Genomic DNA, 15,413 nt, shown 5'->3' on the forward strand with positions numbered 1-15,413 from the left:
TTCTGGCAACATATTGATTCCGATCCAAATGAACTGCTCATCTTTTGAGGCCAAGAACGAATCAAGCTAATATCGGATACTCTTTTCCAAAGTGAGAGAGAGAGCGCGCTCTGCATCGATCGAAACATATAGTAGTCGGACGAGGCAAGGTTTGCATTATAAAGCAGGTGAGGCAATACTTCCCAACTACTTTTTTCTAAATGGATTTTAACAGGTATTCCAACATGTGGTCGAGTGTTGTCATGATGAAATATTACAGTTTTATGTCTGGCCGAATCAAACGAATCTTCGCTACAGATGCTTTGTGATGGCCTGGCGAGATTTCATCAGCTCATAATAGATCCTCATAATAGGACCTTTTTGGTCCCACCAAATACAGAGCATTGCCTTAGCGTCATGGATATCCAGCTTTGAGGTAGATTCGGTTGGTTGGCCGTGCTTCACGTACGATCTCTTGCACATCGGGTTATCGCAATGCATCTATTTTTCATCACAAGTATTCGATGCAATAATGATTTTATTTTATAACGTTCAAGCATCATTTTGGACATGCAAAATAGTCGTTCAAGGTCTCTCCGCTTCAATTTGTATGGTACCCAATTTCCCCGCTTTTTGATGAATCCTGCTGCTCGCAAACTTTTTGAAAGTGCTGCTTGAGTAGCTCTAAATGATTTGCAAGCTTTTATTGAGTTTGACTACAATCTTCATGGAGTAATGCCTCCAATTCCTGGTATTCAAACTTTTATGGTTGGACTGGGCGATCTTTGTCTTCTGTATCAAAATCACCACTTCTGAAGAGAAACAACCATCTCTCGCACGTTGAAACCGATGGAACATATTCTCCATAAGATTTGGTGGGCAATCGATGTGCTTCAGCGAGACTTTTTTTTAAATTAATGAAGTAAAGCCCAATATCTAAAATTTTGACTGGAGTGGCGAAACGAACCGGGACAGCTAGTATTTTTATAAACAAATTCAAGTCCTGCATAATCACCCTCATATGTTCATGAAGTTCATATCCATATCTACGCCATGTCACGCTAGTTCGCCCGCAATATTATTACCTGGTATATTATTGTAATCTGGTAACCATCACAATTTCAGAGAAGCAGTTAAACAACTTTTGTGTTTGTCATCAAATCCATCATAAGTAACACTGTGCATATTGTAGCATAGAACACTGTGGACGGAAATTATACATTTTAATTTAAATATATTAATGTTCTATTATCAATCTTCATCAATTTATGCAGCCTTATTACGTGAATTATGCTTGGTATCCTCTTTTTCTTTACAATTGATGTATACAAAAGACACTTTCTTCATTTTTCTTATTATTTTTCTGTAGGCCTAAAAGTATGCAAAGTATATAATTATATTTAGTATACCCTAAACGTAGACAAGGTATAATTAATATAATTTAAGCAAATTTCTCAAAAAAGAAAAAAAAAGATAAAGTTATAAAGCCTTAAATAAAATAAATTTATAGGATAATGAAGTTATTAAAGAAGGTATAAAAAAATATAAATTTTCTTAATTATTAAAGATTTTTGAAAGCAAAATAAATAGAAAATTATCACTTGCAGCTATGGAAATTTGGAAATGACAGTGTTACGTTTCTATTTTAGATTTTTTTGTTTTTTGAAGAAATCCTTAAAAACAGCATAAAAAATGTATTCCCGACCATTTAACCTTGTAGGAGGAAAAGTGACAGAAAAAATATGAAAACAATTTCAACTTTAATTCAAACCTATTAGGAATTCGTTATAATAATGCCCAGCAACCAGAGTGACCAAAGAATTACTATGTATTTGCCACAAAAGGAAAACTGCAACAAAATGATGGGTTACATTTTTAACATAAATTGCACTTTATAATATTTTCTGTATTCCATTGTGTAGAAATTGTATAAATAATACACACTATACTTAGTTTCTTTAGATAGTTTTTTGCTGGTCTTGGTTTTATTTACTTCCCCTTTACTGCATATAAAAGGGAAGCGAACAGCTCTATAATGGTGGGTTATAAATATTAAGCTGTTTATGCCATTTGCCACATTTGACTTGTGAATTTAGCGGACATAAAATTCTTGTTAACCAAAACACTTTTATATGTATCTAACATCGAAAGATGTTTGCATCTGCTTTGTACTGAACAGTATATAGAGAGATCCTTCTGGCTTTTATATTTTTACTTGTTTTTAAGCTTGTTTTATACTACGTTTTTGCCATTTACGCGCGAGATAATTTAAATACTTTATGGTATTCTGGGAATAAAACTAAGACGAACAATTTTTGTAACAAAAAAAAAATATTTAGCTTAAACTGCAGCCCAGCAGAAAAGTTAGCGGGGGTGTGTTGTAGCAGAAAGTGTAACATTTAAGAAGCATTTAAGTTCCCTAGAGGAGTTAAGTAAAGAAGTTGTATTTTGGTTGCACACTGGATTCTGTATTCTTATTGCTACAGCAGCTACCACCACCTCTGGTACAGCGAAAAGACAATAGAGATTAAGGAGCATATAATAACAGGAAATAATTTTGTTATAAAAAAGTTGCACTTACCTTAAGCAAGATGATGAAGAAAATGTATAAATTGTTTATGGAGAAAAAAAAAAATGAAAATAAATAAAAACAAAGAAAATATTTCAGAGCAAGTGAACAAACAATTTCAGTAAGTAGATTATTTAAAAAGACAAAAATAATGGAAAATAAAAGTATTATTAAAAGTACCAGTATTAAAAAAAATATTGAGGAAGGAACAATAAAAAAATTTCATTGTAAATATAAGTAGCAATACTGGTGGCATGAGCAAGTACTATGAGGTTGCGTTCATTGAAAATGGTTTATTTTTAACAAGTTTTCTTACAAAACTATTGAGCTCTAAAATAATGGAAAGAACAATATAAAAGGGATAAGATTTCGTGAAAAAAATATATTTTTTATTCAAATGAATAACAGTTATCAATTTAGAATACAAAATTATTCGATTACACCGTACGACAATCAATATTAGACACGAACCGGATGATATATGTCTGAAACAATAAATTAAATGGAGAAAAACTGCGTTTTCAGTTTTTCATTTCGTGATCCTGTTTCCTTTTAAAAGGACTTCAAATTTTAAACGATAAACATTTTAAAGGACATCTTTTGATCCTTACAGTATAAAATAAAGATAATACAAAATATTTTACAACTCTTCTTGTTCTTTTGACATACAATTTGTCATTGTTGGAATAGCAGAAGTATTTTTAAATATTTATTTTAAAAATAAAAAAAAAAACTGAAAACACAGTTTTTCTCCATTAAATTTATAGTTTCAGACGTATATCATCCGGTTTGTGTCTAACGAATTTTTTCTCTATTTGTCGGACGGTGTTATCAATTGAATAAATTTATTTTCAAGTTAAATTTAAAAAAAAGTGTAAAAGAAATTTTGACATTCCAAATTTTATTAGAAACAAGTAAGAAAGTATGGTTGGTCAAGCTTGACCATATAATACCCTACACTAAGTAAAAGAGCAAAACTAATTTTTCTTTTAAAATTTCAATAATTTATATTTTTGAGTGATCTTCGGAAGTGGGCCTTATATGGGGGCTATGACCAATTATGGACCGATCACCATGAAATTAGGTCGTGTGATTTATGTGTATATTAAAGTTAACTATGTTGAATTTTGTGTGTTTACCACCATTTTTAAGCGATTTATGCACGTTAAAGTGATTTTCGGAAGCGGGTCTATATGGGAGCTATGACTAATTATGGACCGATCGTAACAAAATTTGGTGACATGAATTTTGTGTATATAACACTTATTTGGAGCGGAATTTGTGGAGATACATATGTAAGTTAAACATTTATGACCGATAAAGTCCAATTTCGGGAGGACATTTGTATGGGGGCTAGGCGAAATAATGGACCGATTTCAGCCAGTTTCAATAGACTTGGTCCTTTGCGACCTGAACTCTGCGCACAAGGTTTACATGGACAGCCAGCCAGCCGACCAGATGGACGGACATCGCTTAATCGACTCAGAAAGTGATTCTAAGTCGATCGGTATACTTTATGGTGGGTGTTAGACTAATATTTTTGGGCGTTACAAACATCTGCACAAACGCATAATACCCTCCCCACTATGGTGGTGTAGGGTATAAAAATGTTCTACTTTAATTTTCCAAATGAATTGAATTAATACAACATTTGGAAATCCAGCTTTAAAACGAAAACTTTGTAACCTCTAAAAATTATCTTTGAAAGGTTAAAATATCTAACATTTTCCAATTAATAACAAACTATCTATATGTATTAATGGAAGCAACAATAGGCTACTTTTTTATACTCTGCACCACCATAGTGGGGAGGGTATTACGCGTTTGTGCAGATTTTTGTAAAGCCCAAAAATATTAGTCTAACACCCACCTTAAAGTATACCGATCGACTTAGAATCACTTTCTGAGTCGATTAAACGATGTCCGTCCGTCCGTCTGGTCGGCTGGCTGTCCATGTAAACCTTGTGCGCAGAGTACAGGTCGCAATTTTGAAGATATTTCGATCTAATTTGGTACATATTTTTTTCGGCCGATGGACCAAGCCTATTGAAACTGGCTGAAATCGGTCCATTATTTCACCTAGCCCCCATACAAATGTCCTTCCGAAATTGGACTTTATCGGTCATAAATGTTTAATTTATAAATGTATCTCCACAAATTGAGCTCCAAATAACTTTTATATATACAAAATTCATGTCACCAAATTTTGTTACGATCGGTCCATAATTAGTCCCATATAGACCCGCTTCCGAAAATCACTTTAACGTGCACAAATCACTTAAAAATGTTGGTATACTCACAAAATTCAACATAGTAAACTTTCATATAGACAAAAATCACACGACCTAATTTCATGGTGATCGGTCCATAATTGGTCATAGCCCCAAAATAAGGCCCACTTCCGAAAATCACTCAAAAATACAAATTATTGAAATTTTAAAAGAAAAATGTTTTTACTCTTTTACTTAGTGTAGGGTATTATATGGTCGGGCTTGACCGACCATACTTTCTTACTTGTTTTTACTTTGAAATTTGAAGTGGGCGTAGCACTTCATCCAAAATACGGATGTGTACAAAGAAAATAGTTATTATTGAATATCTGCAGAAAAATAATTGTGAAAGCAGCAAAATTTCGCGTAATTTTCTTTGAAAGTGTTGTAAGCAGCATAGCTGAAATTGGTCGAAAAGTGCCATGATTGGATAAATGGTCGTGTCACCACCCATACAAAGTAGGTATATATATTCCAAAACCTGATGAACTATAAACTTGACAGTCTTCAAAATTTATACGAACAATTTGTTAACACTGTATGAAGTTTTACTAACAGGGGGTGTTGCACCTCTCATATAAAGTAAATAAATAGTTAGTTCTAAATCTGTTGCAAATTTTGCCTGAATAGCATCCTTTTAATTTTAATTTAATTTTACATAGATTGGTTGAAAATGGGCGGCATAGGCTTAGTGAGCGTGGCACCTCTCATACAATGTAAAAAGGCTAATTGGAATATCTGAAGAACTACAATTGTGGACCCTCCCGTACAGAGTATATTGTCTATTTTGAATATCTATGTATCTAAAATTGTGAGTTTCTTCAAATTTTGTTTGAAATATATTTCTATAATTTTTCATAATATGTCTGAAAATGGGGGGTTATTAAAACTGGACATGAACCTCAATTACAAGATAAATAAATATTATCAAGCTGATGATATCTGGTGAACTGTATTAGAGAAATCCGTCAAATTTTGAAGGATTTATTACGTTAGCATAGTACACGCAGAGAAAAAATATAATTGGGCATGGTTACTGTAACCATTTATATAGTGTTACAAGTTTTTTAACTATATTATAGTCACAGTAACCATTTACATGATTGTGGTAACCATAATATGGTTAACTTACGATTCACATGATTGTCCCAACCATATATATGGTTACAGTAAACATATATATGTTTGTGGCAACCATATTTATGATGAATAATTTTATCATAATATGTTGTTCTCAGATTATGATAAGCCTTAAGCCGAGAGCACCATAATATGATAAGTCCTTCATCATATAAATGGTTGTCACAAACATATATATGTTTACTGTAACCATATATATGGTTGGGACAATCATGTGAATCGTAAGTTAACCATATTATGGTTACCACAATCATGTAAATGGTTACTGTGACTATAATATAGTTAAAAAACTTGTAACAATATTGAAATGGTTACAGTAACCATGCCCAACTATATTTTTTCTCTGCGTGTACGTAGTTGGCTGAAAATGTACCGGGCTGGATTAAGCTACGTTTCCGCATACACAGTAATCGGCACCGAAAACGAAATTCCATACATTTGCACCGAAAAAAAATTCGTTTCAGAAATCGGCAACGAAAATTGGGAACGAAACGTCAACGATCAGTAACGAAAACCCTGTCATTTGGGGCCGGAACGAAAAACTTCGGCACCGAAAACGAAATTCCATACATTTGCACCGAAAAAAAATTCGTTTCAGAAATCGACACCGAAAATTGGGAACGAAACATTAACGATCAGTAACGAAAACCCTGTCATTTGGGGCCGGAACGAAAAACTTCGAGTAGGTTGTTTTCGGTGCTATATGAACGAAATTATTTTAATTATTTTTTTATTTCAAATTTAAAGAAAATCAAAATAAATAAAAAAAAATTAATTTTCTTTATTAGAAGAGAAACAAATAATAGATTTTGTCAAAAATAATAAAATTCTATTTAATGTGCGACATCCTACATTAAAAAATAAATTTTGTTTCTGTTTTATGCCGCAACGCACCCAACTGAAACGAAAACAATTCAGAAACGAGACGGTGATGAACACCAACGTTTTTCAGTTTTCGTTATCGGCGCCCATTACGTTGTATGCGGAAACACAGCTTTAGTGGATTAGTCAAACTCAACCAGAGCTTGCAAAATCATTTGGAGCTACTAAAGCAGCAATTTCAAAACGTCATTCATCCAAATGCAGGAAAAATTGGTACCATACAAATGGAAGCTGAGAGACCTTGAACGACGAATTTGGATGACTGAAATGCTGCTTGAACGCTATTAAAGAAAATCAGCTTTGCAGCAAATCATTACATGCGATGAAAAATGGTTCCATCCAACCCGCACCGAACGTAATTGATTCGTTTGAAGCGAGCATTGACCGATCGCCAGAATATGCGGCCAGACATGAAACCGTAATAATCCATCATGACAGCACTTGGCCACATGTTGCAGTAGCAGTTAAAAACTATTTAGAAATAAGAGGCTTGGAAGATTTTTTTACCTCACCCGCCTTATAGTCCAGACCTGGTCCCATCCGACAACTATTTGTTTCGATTGATGCAGAACTTTCTCTGGGATACCTTTCAATTTGGAAGAGATTATCCGATAGTAAAGGTCACAGCTAACAATGGCCAATACTTTGAATAAATGTATATTGTACAATTGTTTCAAAATAAAAGCTATAAATGTAGAAGACTACATTTCCTTCTTTATCTCTCTGCTTTAACTTCCGATTATAGAACTCTACTTCTGGCTTAATTTTTTTATCTTGGTTGCGCTGCTTATTTTAAAAACTTTCTCTCTAAATTAAACACTTCTTCCAATTCAAATTCATTTAAAAAACTGTATTTGAGTTACTTGTTACTTAAATTAATAAACAATAATTCAAAATACTCTAATGCGATCAGGAACATTTACACTCACTGACTGATCTCTACAACTGAATGATTACTGTTAAAAATGTTCGACTTTTATACTCCTGTTCCTGTTCCGTCCAGTCTCCATTCATTTTAAACCCAACTTAATGTCAATCTAGCCGATCATACTGTCCTTTCCCCTTTCAAACCCTGACTTCTGTCCCTTTTCTACATAAATTTTAAAAAATTTAAAGCGAAGAACAATAAATTTCAATTATGATTACGTCGAATGAAAACATGATTTAATTGGCTCAAAATATGATTTCTTTGGATCATAATATGATTACTACAGAACATAATATGATTATGTATGACACTGTTATGACGACTAAATTTCACCGTAATAAGATATTTTATAATACTAATAATATGTTTGGGCTACAATCATAAATCTTATAATTTATCTAAAAAACTTTTCATTTTCAAAATAGCGGCAACATTTTCAATAATTTAAACAACGCAAAATAAAAACATTTTCAGGACATTGCACATATAGCCATTAAAATTTCTTAAAATACTTGTTGTTTCCTTTTTGGGTAAAAGGTTCTATTTACACTTTCTATTACAGTGTATTTATTTAAGACAATGTTACCACCAATGGCATAATACCGCCCATCGTGTTATTGCTTTTAACATTTGTTTTTGTGTTGGTCTTTGTTTGGTTGATTCCTTTGTCCTTACGCTGAATTTCCTTTAATTTTCTATATTACAAGGTGAAAATGGCTATAAAACCTCATATTTATACATAATAAATGAACATGAACCATTACAGTATTGAACCCTAAACAAACGAAGAGAAAAAAAAATAACAAGAAAACAAAACTGGGCCAGTCCATTACTAAAACATGCACACACAGGACATAACAAAAATATAAAAATTACAAAATTTGTATTTTTAAAATTTGTTTTATGTTAAATGCCGCATACCCAACAACAACTACATTGAACCACTACAAAAAGCAACAAGGATACAAAAACAAACAACCAGAAAAAAAAACCACGAGCAAAGAAACAAACAACTTTATTTATGCAGGACAATGTAACCGTAATACCCACTAAAAATAAAGAAAAAAACCGAATTTTTTAACAGAAAAAAAAGGAAAGGAATTTGTACAAACAACCACTCTCACTCCCTGTGGCTACATCCCTTCACCCCTTACAACTGTAACTAAAACTAAAAGCAGCAACTTAACTCCTTTTTATATTGTTGTCAGTTATTTTATGTTGTTGTTTAATGTTAACTGGTTGGTGGCAGTAGCCACCTTCCTTTATTTTCGTCAGTTCTTTTTTTAAATTTTTCGGGGGTAAATTATTAAAATTAAAAACCGTGTTAACATGAATATTTTATTTATAGCTGGAAAAAAATGGGAATTGGACAACCAAAATAAAAATGTTTTTATCCAAAAAATTCATGTTTTGATAAAAAAATGTTAAAAAGTTAGAATAGCGTAAGAAACTGCGTATTCCGCCATATCGTTAGAAGTCATTTTTTATGTGAAATAACATGAATGAAATAAAAAAAATTATATAATCACTATAAGCGCACATCTTATATATTTGGAATACAACAACAGCAACATGGTGGCGTTGATCAGTGTCCATTGCATTTTTGGCATCAATGCTGGAGGACCTGGAATACCTCATTATCACTTCAGTTGGTGTTGTGGAAATAAAGTAGAGAAAAAACAACAATTTTCTTTTTACATTTTATATAATTGACCGGCACTAGGAAATCTACTTTAAACGCTCCTTTAGTAGCCACCCTGAATTATCCGATAGGGTATTGAGATGATTAGATAGATGTCTAGATTAGGAAGAGCAGATAGCTATTAAGGCCAGAGATGCGAATCGCACCGCAGGGTGGCCCATAATCCATCGAATGACGCTCTCATGCAGTCTCTCCTGTATTTTTCAATCTTCTTTTGCGACCTTCAATTCACACTATAATTCTTCCATCATCAACTTTAACCTACACGCATGCCTTTTTCTTTCTTTCTATTTGTCCTTCTTTCTTTCTTTCTATCTCTTGTTTTCTTCTACTTACAGGTAACAGAAAAGCAGCTTTAATGGAGCCAAGTGAGCTTGTTAAACTAAATTAAACTTCCTACAATCTTTACAAAAAAAGCTTTTCTCAACTTTTAGAAAAAATCTTCCCAAACTTAATTCTAAATAGTTTTTAACAGGTATTGCAACATGTGGTCATTTGTTGTCACGATGGCATATTACAGTTTCATGTCTGGCCGCACTTTTAGGCCAATGCTCGCTTCAAACGTTTTGTTCGGTACAAGTTTCCTGTGATGATCTGGCTAGATTTCAGCAGCTCATAATAGATTATATTAGTGCCATGGATATTTGGCTTTGGATTCGATTCGGCTGGTTGGCCGATCTTCTCGAACGGTTTCTTAAGCTTCGGGTTATCGTAATTATCGGTTTCAAGTTCTCTCGGCTTCAGTTCGTATGGTAACCAATTTCTCTGCTTTTGGATGAATCCTGATGCTCGTAATCGTTTTATAATTATTGTTTGAGTAGCTCCCAATGATTTTGCAAGCTCTTGTTGAGTTTGAATACCTCTAAATCTTGGTCTTCAAACTATTTTGATTGGTGTGGGCGACCATTGGCTTGCGTGTCAAAATCACTACTTCTGAACCGCACAAACCACATCTCGCACGTTGAAACAGATGGAACACATTCATCATAACTTTAAAAACTTTTGTCAAATTATGGAAGTAAAGCAAAACTTCCGGCATGTGATTCATTGCTAGATACCCAAATGAATCATACTTGCTCTTTCATTAAGCATTTCCTTTATTTTAAATATGTGTAAATATGATATCATGTGAATTTATTATTCGTTTCAAAAGCCTATCGATGCCATTATGTTTAGAAAGTACCATCGTGCAAATGTCAGCCGTAGCAGTGACTGATGTCGCGCATCCGAAGTGTCAAATTTTTCATGACTTCGACGAATAAATCAGGCTGAATTTGATCGACTTCATGGGTTATGTTAGCTTTGATGGCCGATGTGGTTTAAGGCGTATCCGCATAGTAGACCTGTGACTAAATAAAACCCAACAAGTAAAAGTCTAATTGGATCAAATCACACAATCTTTATGGCCAGTTCACATTACCTCCACGTAAGGTGACCATGCCCTCAAATCGCTCGTGCAGAATGTCCTATGTGGTATTAGATGTGAGGCACGTGGTCCGTCCTATTTTTCAACCATATGACGTCGGTGTCCATATCAACCAACTCAGGCCAAGAGACCAGTAAGCGTCGATCTACAACGCTCGCCAGGTTATCACCGCCGCACAGAGGGGCCAAACATACTAATTTTGCGGATTAATTGAAAAAACAAATTTCAGGTATCGTGAAAACTGAAAGTGCCAGCTTATAGAGCACAAAATTCTACATCAGCAGGCAAAAAATTAATGTGAAATATTAAAAGGTATTTTTATAGGCACGTGTTGAAATTACATATTGTGAGAAAAAAACCTAAAAAATTGATAAAAAAAAAATAAAAAATTGCGCAAATAAATACTATTTGTGATAGGTAATTTAAAAAAATTAACAAATCTAATTATGCAACCATCAAGTTCAGGTATTTATTGATATGTTTTGGTTAAATTTAAATTTGAATTATTTGTGGAAGTGGCTTTGATATTAGTTTTTATATTGGAAGTGCAAAAAAAAAATGGATTTTGTCAGTTCAAATGGACATAAAGTTATTAGCTGGGCTCAGCTGGGCAGAGAATTTAATATAATTTAAAAACCTGGACAGTTAGGCGTTGTTTCAGAAAAAATTACGTTGCGCATCGCTGCGCCTCATAAGTTATATGTAAATTAGTAAAAGCTTCACCCTTTAAGTCTACCATCAAAAAGCACTTTGCGATTCTGATAAACGTTTTATTGCTGTCGTTGTTGTTATTGTCATTGTTTTTTTTGTTTTATAAGAGATGTGCAAGTGTTGTGATTAATAATACGAGAGTCACGTGTGAGTCACGCCTGGATGTGGCTATATTCTTGTATTATAATAAGATAAACAATAATACAATTTTACCAACTACTTTTCTTTATTTTAATTTAGTTTTCCATCCATTGATTTTCTAATCGTGAATGAATAGCACGAGGATTTTTAACAATTTAACTCTCATGCACTCACGCTTGTATAAGCTTGTTTAAATTTTTTTTTTTTGTGATTAATTCGAAGTTTTTTTTTGTGGTTAATACGAAGTCATCGGATAGCAGGCAATTTAACTTAATACAAAAATCATGTTAGTAAGAGCGATCGCGAATATTTTAAAGTTTTATATCGGGATTTTTTATATTGTCTCATTTCAAATATTGTGTTGTATAAATTTCAAAGCAGTGCATTTAAACTTTGCAAGTCTTTTAGTGGCAGGAGTTGGGAAAGATCTCTATTATTCAACCTCCCTTTACTAGTTAATATAATGATATCATCTTAAAACAATATGGTAGTTTTTTATCAATAAAATGCATAAATTTAGTGTGTCTCACTGATGTAGTTCTGTAGATATAGGAGAATTAATAATTCATTTTTATGGGGGGAACCCGATTCCGCCCTCGTATACCCTTCAGATTTTGGCGGAACATGTAGTTTGTTTTTAGAGTTACCCGCAGCAAATTTAGTGTGCATAACTATTGTAGTTCTATAGATATAGCACAGTTAATAATTATTTTATATGGTGGGTAATTGACTTCCCCTCCTATATCCCTAAAATTTTGTTACAATATGCGGATTGGTCTAAGGGCTACCCACGTAAAATTTTGCGAGCGTCGCTATTATTGTTGTTGAGATATTAATAAATCCGTAAAAAAGGGGCATTTGACCCCACTGTGCGCCGTAGTAAATTTAAAAATTAAAATTGTGGCTAAAAGCCTAATTGTGGCTGCTATAGCTTGAATTCGTAACTAATTCAAGGGTCTGAAAAGAATAGTTAATTTTATAGTCGAGATTATGATATCCAATTCGACGTATATAACTTCAGCAATATTTCCACAATCAACCGTCAAAGTTCGGAAGCCTTATTCGAAGACCAACTAGATGGAAATAGAATTCGATTCCTAAATAAATAATAATTTTCTCTATAAATGGAACTTCGATATGACTCCTTAACGAATCATTATGTGCTCTATAAATGAAGCTGCGACTCCTAAATAAATCATATTTTTGAAAATAGTACTTTAAATCTCTTAAGAGCATATTGGACTGTGAAAGAAGCAATAAATAAAATCTTAAATTAATCATAATTTCGACTTTAAAAGGAACTGCGATTATATGATTTCAACTTTAAGCTAGATTTGAAATAATTTTTCTATTTATATTTAGAAAATATTAGTTTGCTTTGAGAATAAAAAATGTTTGCCCAAAAAAATTTCCACCAGCAAGCAAATCGTTCCTTTTCTTTCAATCACTTTTTAACCTACGAACCACTGTACTTGTTTATTTTGCAAAACAATTACCAATTTAATAAGGAATGCCTAAAAAAGGAAGGATATAGAACAACAACTTTAATTGAATTCTTTGAGCACAACTTTAGTAAATGTAAATACACATAAACGCGCCCTTTTTTGGGAACCGAAAAAAGAAATAATGGCTGCACTTTTTTGTTTGATGACCACCCACTTCTATTGAAATTGTTGCCTTGGCTTGAAGTATTTTGTTTCCCTTTACAGTTTGCTGTGCGTTGGTAAATTAACAGCATCAATAGATTCCCACAGGACTTTTACTTAAATATTTTTCTTAAAATGTTTTGTTGCTGTTTTTTTTTTTTCTCAAATAATTTTAAGAAACTCTAAAGTTCTAAAGGCTTTTGAGTTTATATTTTTGTACATTTTTAACGTTGTTGTTTCCTTCCTTCAACTCTTTTTTAATCTTAATATTGTTGTCTTTGTTTTTAAGACTTAAGTGGTGGTTGTTGTTATTAATTTTGTTGTTATTGTTGGTGTTTATGTTTTCGTTGTTGTTGACCTCAATCATTATGGTCGTGTGAAACGTAGTGAAAAGTAATAAATTTTGAAAGTTCGTCATTTTCGATATTAGTTGTGGTTTATTTTTTAAATTAATTAAACAAATTTTATTTTGTAATATCGAATTTAATTTTATATAGAAAAAATTTTCACTAATGTTTTTTTATAATTTTGGATTTTTTCATACAACATATATGATTTGAAAATATGTTTGTTTTTAATTTTATAATTCATTGCATACTTACGTTTTTGCGTATGAGTAATATTTGATAATTACATGTTAATCATACGTTATATTTCAAAAGAATCAAAATATGTTTAATATTCAGTCCATTGAAATAATTTGATAAATTGTAAACTAAAAACTCTTATATTGGGTGTATGACTTAATTTTTAGCCTTTATTTTTAAACATTTGTACAATATAAATTTAATCAAAGTATTGGCCACATAGATGGGGGTAGTACACTATTTTTGCAAAATTTTAGTGCAAAATTTGTGCAATCATTTTGTTAATGTTTAGTGATGAGTTGAAATTTATCAGCCCCACTAATCATTAGTGATAGTGAGTTAATAAATTGTTCACTCAAATTAAAATTATTTGATTTTATAAAAAGCAGTCATCAGTGAACTCTTTGCGGTTTGGTGGTTAGTTTACTAACCACATTTTCTATAGTATTTAAAACATAGTTTATTGTCATCTATTGCTATTTTGCTAAACAATTATATTTTTCAAAGCATCGTTTATGATTTTTTGCAAAACTTTGCCGTCAGGGTGTTCTGGTTAGATAAATATATTAACTTGAAAATATTGTAAAAATCTATTTTTGTAAGAGACTTTCACTCATTCATTAAAAAAAAGCACAGAATGTTTATTGTTCATCGAATTCACTGTTACTTTGATATTTCGGTTGTTTGGTCAGAAAATTTAGTCAATCTATTATTTTGATTTTAAACTTATACATAAAAAAGCGTGGATGAAAGAGTTAATTGCAACTTTTTTATCTGCACTTATTGCAACTTCAAATTGTGCACTAAATTTTTAAGTTCAAAATGGTTAAACTTTACTTATGTGCACTAATTTAAAAAATAATAAAAAAAATTTTAAATTTTTATTTTTTGAATTTGGATTCCACAATTTTATGACCTCTAATTTTTGAAAAATTTAAATCATGGTTTTCGAGTTTTTAAAAATTAACCTCCCTCTAAACAATCCATCCAAGAAGCCCCCTGACCACTTCTCCACCTGGAAAAGAGGATAACATCATGGAAAAGGTCAAGAAGCCCCCTGACCACTTCTCCACCTGGAAAAGAGGATAACATCATGGAAAAGGTCAAGCCCGCCACCCCCTGGGAGAAAAAGGTAGGAATCAAAGATCAGCAAGGTTCCTCACCACTACACCAAATACACAGAGGGCGTTGTTTCTAGGCAACGACAGATGGCAGCACCATTATCCTAGACCAGCAACAGCAGACTAATTATCTATTTAGTTGAACTAACAACCGATTATCGAAACTGACACAAGGCAATAATAACAATCGATTGAATCCTTATGGCAACATCATACATGTATCCGAAGACCCGCTACAGCAGACCAATCATCTACATACTTAGCTGGAACAAGAACCGTTTAAAACTGATACAAACAATAACAATGGATTT

This window comes from Calliphora vicina, chromosome 1 (genome assembly GCF_958450345.1).
Source record: "Calliphora vicina chromosome 1, idCalVici1.1, whole genome shotgun sequence".
Taxonomy (NCBI): Eukaryota; Metazoa; Arthropoda; class Insecta; order Diptera; family Calliphoridae; genus Calliphora; species Calliphora vicina.